This window comes from Coenobita brevimanus, chromosome 94 (assembly GCF_032717465.1).
Source record: "Coenobita brevimanus isolate Jiangsu-jjx chromosome 94, ASM3271746v2, whole genome shotgun sequence".
Classification (NCBI taxonomy): domain Eukaryota; kingdom Metazoa; phylum Arthropoda; class Malacostraca; order Decapoda; family Coenobitidae; genus Coenobita; species Coenobita brevimanus.
In genome coordinates this window covers 21,135,264-21,142,848 of record NC_137047.1, presented here as the reverse complement: position 1 = coordinate 21,142,848, position 7,585 = coordinate 21,135,264, and positions in this window count along the sequence as shown.

Here is a 7,585-nt window from a genome sequence, read left to right as displayed (position 1 = left end):
TATAGTGAAACCACACATCAGGTAGAGCAGTGAAACCCCACTTTTCATGCTAATCAAGAGAGGCAGACACGTGTCGCTCCGGTGAGGGGAGGTCGCTTGTCACTACAGAGATGGAAGGAGGGAGAGGAGGGAGAAGGAAAGCACGCGAGAGAGAGGTAGGAAAGGTAAATGATGAAAATGAGGAGAGAACGATAAAGGGAAGATGAGAGTGAAAGAGATTAAGAAGGAAATGAGAACTCAGAGAGGGGCGAAGGGGAGTCAGGGACAGAGGAGGCGGGGGGAAAGGCAAGTGGAAGAGAGGTAGAATATGAACATGATTGAATGACAAGGGGAAGATGGAACTGAAAATACACAAAGAAATGAGGCCTTGAGTTAGTAAAATAATATGGAAGTAGGGAGAGAGGAGGTAGAAGACTGAGACAGAAAAAGACAAGAGGGAGAAGTAAGATTTAAAAAATAAAGGAAGGAAAGAAAAAAAAATAGTTAGGCGAAAAGAGAAGGATGGGTGAATGGGAAGAGAAACGGAGAAGAAAATATGGTAGAAATTAAAATGAATGATACACATGTGACAGAGGGACAAGGGACGAGGAAAACAAAGGGAGGTGAAATGTGGGGTACAGAGAGTCAAAAGAGAGGCAGGAAGATGAATGCAGAGATTCAGGAAAGGGATGAGGTGGGAAAGCGTGGTAAGGGGCAGGACAGGGAGAGAGAGAGAGAGAGAGAGAGAGAGAGCTATGTTGTTTGGGCCTCTATATAACACAAACACTGGCAAACAATAGAGGTACAGTTGTGGACAATACTATAGGTCCACTTTATAGTCCAGAAATTTTGAAACTCTTGCACGGTTTTCTGGAATATTTTGTTGGTATCCTAAGATCGTTTTCACCGAGTTTTGAAAGCTATGCTCACTATTTGCTGATTTATCATAATGAAATATATCGAAATTATGTCCGCAACCGTACCAGAGAAGAGCAAGGAGACGAGTAAAGAAAACTGGAAGAATGAAAGAATTGTGGAGCAAATATGAACTTAAGAAATGGAAACTGAAATTCAGGACAGAAAATGAGACACACTGACGTATGGGATTCACAATACTGATTTTCACACTAATTCTCCCAATGATGCTGTTACACATTAGCACTTTACTCTGGCTTGTGAGTCCATTATGTAGCAATATGAAATCCATACCAGACAAAGCGTTAGGGGAACATTACATGTTTCATATTACCCGCCTACACGTGTTGTCATATTTCAAATCATTATTTATTATGAGAGTTTATTCAGATATCTTTTAAATAACTTTTGAATCAATGGTTTGGTCTAAGCCCCTCAAATAACAAAGGATGGAGAACGAGCAGACAGGGCGATGAAAACAAGGAATCCTAGTAATGAGACTCGAGAAAAAACTCGAGAACAAACATGGATGTACACTGTCCCCATGGGCCTTGCACTGTCTCTCCTCGCGCCATGTCTCAAAATAACTTACGATATTTTCCCTCCATGTCCAGGAGTTGATTTCCTTTTGCAGGAACAACAAGAGGCATGAAAATATTTTGGTCTCAGTATTCGCCCTCTTGGCCAAAGCAGAAGGTTATGTCAAGAGGGAAAAAAAAATGATTGTAAGAAAGAAAAAAAGGCGTGGGGAAGGATCTGCTATCTCATTTCTTCCTCCTTCTTGTAAAGACAAAATAATCATAGCTACCTCAGAGTATTGGTTGTCATTTTGTTTGTAAATCTATGCCTATATCTGTCCCCCGGCAGAAAATGTAAACAAAGGGAGTGCCACATGCCCATAAGGCCAATGTTACAACAAAAACGTCCCGCGTCGAGCGAAACAATAAACAGACTCCTTTAAACCTAAGATCTCCTAAACGGAATAAATTCGCCTGGTACAGTATAGCAACATTAAAATAATTAATATTTCTTTCCTCATCCAAGTGTTAATTTTTATACCTGCGTGAGACCAGGCATTTTGTTTTAGTGTGTGTGTGTGTGTGTGTGTGTGTGTGTGTGTGTGTGTGTGTGTGTGTGTGTGTGTGTGTGTGTGTGTGTGTGTGTGTGTAAAAGTTTCTGTCCGATTTTAACCAGACTTAGTGAAAAAGTTGTGGTATGGCCAAGGGGATGACTTCTTGTTTTTAAGAACAATCGGTCAAAAGCCAAGGTCACAGGGCTGGGTCAAAGTTTGTTCTAGCAACATCAACCCAATGAGTTTTTATCTAATTTATACCAAACTTTGTGGAAGGAATGAAGGGGAAGGACTAGTTAGTTAATTTTGAGAACAGTCAGTCAAACGTCAAGATCACAGGGCAAGGTCACAGGGAGGGGTCAAAGAACATAGTGGAAGGTCTGATAAATCGCTAGTGTGAAAAGTTACAGGTCAGTTTAAGCAGTTTCGATCTGATTTAGACCCAACAATGTGGTAATGTTCAGGGTTTGACAAGGAAGAAGGGATTCGATTTTGAGAGCAATCAGCCTGTAATGCTAGGTGTTTTAGGGCCCGCTTCTCGTCCCTCTAACGCCTACTATCCATTTCATGGACCGTGTATCATGGTTTTTCCCAGATATCTTTCAAACTAATCAATTGATCGGTATGATACTTTGACACAGTGTACATGACACCTCCCGCTAATTTTTGGTAATATACGGCATTGCCAAGTGGTGTTAGTGAAGGCGTTTACTCTTGACGTTTAAAGGCAAAGTCGCGTGAGCCCTGCAGGGCTAATCTACACAAACGAACGTCCTCTACCCCCCATTTCCTTCCTCTCCCTCCCTCTCTCCCTCCCTCCCTCTGTCTCACTGTTTCACTCTCTTTCTCTCAGCATTCCCCCCAAATACCTGTATGTAACATACAATATGCAATAAAATACCGTTTACCATTATATTATTCAGTAGTAGCAGATAACTGGAAAGTTCTTAATGAAAAGGATATAGCGTGGTCTGACCTAACGACCATAATAGGCTAATGGTTAAGTTTTCCCAACGAGGGTGTCAGGTGCGGGGTTGTCTGTCGGCTGCAGCACTTGTAGTATACCTACTGACTGCATCAGGCTAGTGAAGGATACAGACTCTACAAACAACAACATACTGTATTTATGATACCCGATACTAATCATTATAACATGATAGAGTGGATAGAAGGGGGGGGGGGCACGGGAAGGCCAGCAGGAATGAGGGTTGAGGGGGGAAGTGAGGAGGGGGAGGGGGAAAATGAGGAGGGGGAAGGGAGAGGGGGTAGAGGGAGGGAGGTAGGGAGGGAGAGGAAGGGGATGGGGGATAGCGGACGTTCGATTGTGTTGATTAGTCTGGCGACTCACGCGACTTTGCCTTTAAACGTCAAGAGTAAACGCCTTCAGTAACACCACTTGGCAATGCCGTATATTACCAAAAATTAGCGGGAGGTGTCATGTACACTGTGTCAAAGTATCATACCGATCAATTGATTAGTTTGAAAGATATTTGAGAAAAACCATGATACACGGTCCATGAAATGGATAGTAGTGTGCAGCTGGGTTCTCTTTCTAGACCGGAGCTTAGACAAATAAGAGAGAGGCAGGACACAAAAACTCAAGGCAACAACCTTACATGTGTATTGCTAAATTCTACAGTGGAACGGGCAGATGTCACAAATACAGGTTACTGGACAATTATAATTCTAAGGGCTAGATATGGGGTGTTAGTATCGCGCAGGATACTACTCGGGACAAGATCGAGTAAGGTGAATAGCACTTAGGGCAGGGAGGTTATGCACTATGATTGTAGGAAAGTCTAGGTTCTGTGTACTGGTGAAGGTGGTGGCACTATTTCACCGCGGGTAGGCTAACGGGTTTGTTGGTCGGGTCGTTAATCAGTACTTTTGCACTGGGGCCTCCGTATGATCTTAGTGTGAGGCGGTGTCACCATCTGGTAGCGTGTTCACTGAGATAGGCCCGTAATTCACTGCCTTGCCGTGTTCACTGTTTCACTGTTACCTTGCTTAGTTCACCACTCTTTTGTATTATTACTGATACTTTTCTCACTGACTTCCCCTATTCTGTTAACTCACTGCTCTGCCCTTACTTCACTATGTCACGGACACTGTGCTTTCATTATCACTCACTTTCGGGTCTGGGTATAGTGACGGTCAGGTAAAAGGGCAGCGGAGGTGACTCAGCCTCACTACTGACGGGGCTTAGGCATGCCAGGGGCCTCTATATTCAGGGGCCATGGGATCACGTGTAGGGGCGTCCTCTCTCGTCCGGGGCTGCTGGTGGCGAAGGGTCCTCCACTTTCAGGGCTTGGGGTGGGAGTCTGGCCCTCAGGGCGGGGGCTGAATAGCTGCCTGAACTTCTTGCTCAGGCGCCTGATGGAGGACGAAGATCGTCGGCGTCGGAGTGTAGGGAGGTCCCGCCTGGGGGTCCTGGGGGTGGTCTGTAGGTCCCAAGGGCTGCGGTCCCCGGTGGTCGGGGACACCGTCAGGAGGGGGCTGCAGCGTTGGCCTACGTTGGGGTCCGTCAAGTGAGTCCTCTCAGGAACTGGCTGAAGGGAGAAGAGCCCAGAGGTAGTCACGGGGCCTCTCCAGTACTCCTCAAGGCTGGGGGCTCCCTCTGGATCGTAGGTTGGTGGGCAGGAGTCAGCACCTGACAGAGAAGCGGCTACTGGCAGTCGCTTAGGCCCGGCTACTGGCCGTGGGCTGGGGAAGGGAGTGGCTACAGGCCGACTCAGGGGCACCTTCGGAGCGGCTACCAGCCATCTCTTGATGAAGGCGGGAGTGGCTACCAGCCGTCTCCTTGTTACCTTCGGAGCGGCTGCAGGCCTTCTGTAGGAAGGTTGAGCGGCTACTGGCCGTCTCAGGTGCTGACTGGAGCTGGAGTAACAGCTTCACCCCGTGGTTGTTGGTGGTCAGCTCACCTGGAAGGTAGTCTCGTATTCCTGCTATGGCGGCGGTGGGTGAGCTCTGTGTCAGGCCCGATTCACACAACCCATTTTGGTTCCGACAGGCAGTCCGGCGGCTAGACGCCGTCTAGATTTCTTACATCCATTCCAATGTAACTGTTCACATGACACGTCAAGCTGATGGCAACAGCCATCCGTCAGCCGACCGACACGTCACGGATATCTTCTCGAGAAATCCTGACCAGCTGGCTGGCGACTTGACTCCGGACTGCTGGGTTGGTGATGGCTTATGTGAACGAGAACATGTAGCTTACCCGTCCATTCCACTACCCTCTGTTACCGCCTTGTCCATGTAGATGACACATACAGTTCATTGTTTGGCATCATGGAAGAAAGGCTGATCGAACTTGTGCGTTCTTATGAAGAGTTACTTGATATGACTAACAAGAAGTACAGTGTTTATCTGCATAAAGATATTGAAAGCGATTGGTGACGAAGTAAACAAACCAGGTGAGTGTGTCAGTAGTTTGTTACGCATGAAATTATAACTCATAATCTTTGCGGGTAAAATTCACTGTTTTTCTTGCCATAATACTGGATATATATGCTATATCACTCCCAAGGTACTGCTCCAGCAGGACTATTGAAAAATTTTACATCATCATCTGCCAGTTCTTTATACAGGGTCCAGAATTCTCCCTCGAACCTTCTCTTTTTCAGTGACTGGTGTACCCATAACCTTTTCCACCTTCCACGAACTTTTTCTTCCTCCTCTTCTTCTAATAGTATAGCAACTGCCGCCAAATTCCCTAGCGACCGATCGGCCTGGATCTTCACGCAACAATGAGCACACTCTGAATGACGATGCTGGACGGACCGGGAACGCGTCATGTGACTACACAACATTCTGATGGCATCAGACCGGCGGACTGCCTGTCGGAAACAAAACGGGTCTTGTGAATCGAGCCTCATAGGGGCGCGCGGCCTGGGCGGACTTATGTCCCTGTCGCCCGGAGTCCAGACGCGCTGTATATGCTCCTCTGTGGGCTCCTTCTGGGGGTGTTGGGTTGCCCTCGGTGATATTATACTGCATTTTACAGCCGAAAGTCAAGGTCATATGACAAAGTCAAATGTCAGGCCCTCAGCTAAGTTGATGGTTGCGCGGGTATTGCACGCTTTGAATGCCCCTTCTTGTGTAATCAGAAGACGACAGGCCATCCATTCCCAAGGAGAATAAATCACCTGGAGTAGCAAGAATAAAAGATGAGACATTTTTTCGTCGTCTGAGGCTTAACATGCAATTTCAAGCATCTTGTCACCGGATGATCCTGTGTTCGATTCCTGAAACGTGTAATTGACATTTTAGTACGACAACGTCATTTTCACTTTGGTCTTATTACCTCCAAGTAATCTCCATCGACCGTATCTGTATTTTTTTTTTTTTTTTTTTTAATAGCATCTCCAGGAGCGGCTGCGTCTGTCTGTCTGTCTGTCTCCCACTAACTATTCATGGATTTGAGGTGCTTCCCTCCCGCAGACTTAAGTGGTTTTAGCAAAGCCACACCACAACGCACCGCACATCATACCACCTCACACCACGCTACACGAAATCACCCTCCCACATCTCAGTCAAATGATCTTCGAGAACGTTATGCTGCGCAGTGTATGTGTGTGTGTGTGTGTGTGTGTGTGTGTGTGTGTGTGTGTGTGTGTGTGTGTGAGAGAGAGAGAGAGAGTTGTGAACAGGAAAAGGGAGAAAAATGTAAACGATGTGTTATGAAACGGAATGAATATGTTCCTTCTCCAACACGGGGGGGAATGTCGGGGAATGTAGGGGTTTGGGTGGGAGTGGAGGTTATAAATACTCAGCCCAGGCCATACTCCACCCCCGCCCTGCCTCCCCTCCCTAACTAGACCCTGAGTTATGAAGGTTGTGAACTTAACTGATGGGCAGGTAAGATCGACGGGATGGGAGAGAGGAGTTATTTTCGCTCCTGATATACCAGCTCTTTTTTCGACACTTAGGCGTCATCAGATCATAACTAGATTTCTATGACATGTACATTAGTCACAACTCTCTCATATACCAGTCATCACAGCTCTCTCACCATCGTTATAGTCACCACATCTCTCATCATCATCATCATCATCAACATCATCATCACCGTCACCACAGTTGCTGCCATCGACACTCAGCGCAACTGCTGTCATCATCGTCAGTCACTACTATCTATCCATCTATTGCCAGACGCCTCAATCCCGTTTGGGGTGGCCACAAACAAATCGCCTCCAAGTCGCCCTGTCCCCCGCCATTTCACTGCCCTGCTCCCAACTCACACACCCCTCTCTCATATACCTCTCCACCCCATCCCTCCATCTCATCGTCGGCCTCCCCCTCCCTCTTCCCCCCTCCACCTCACTCACATACACTCTCTTCGTCAGTCTTTCACCCTCCATCCTCTCCACATGGCCAAACCACCTCAGTGTGTTCCTCATAACGCTTCCTATCACATCCACATCAGTCACTACAAATGCTATTATTATCTATACTGTTACCACAACTCTCATCATCATCATCATCATCATCATCATCATCACTGTCACCAAAATTGCTTTCATCGTCACTGTCACTACAATTGTTATTATCTTTCTTGCTTCCAAAACTGTCACTATCATCATGATCACCAAAATTGTTCTAATTATCATGCATTGT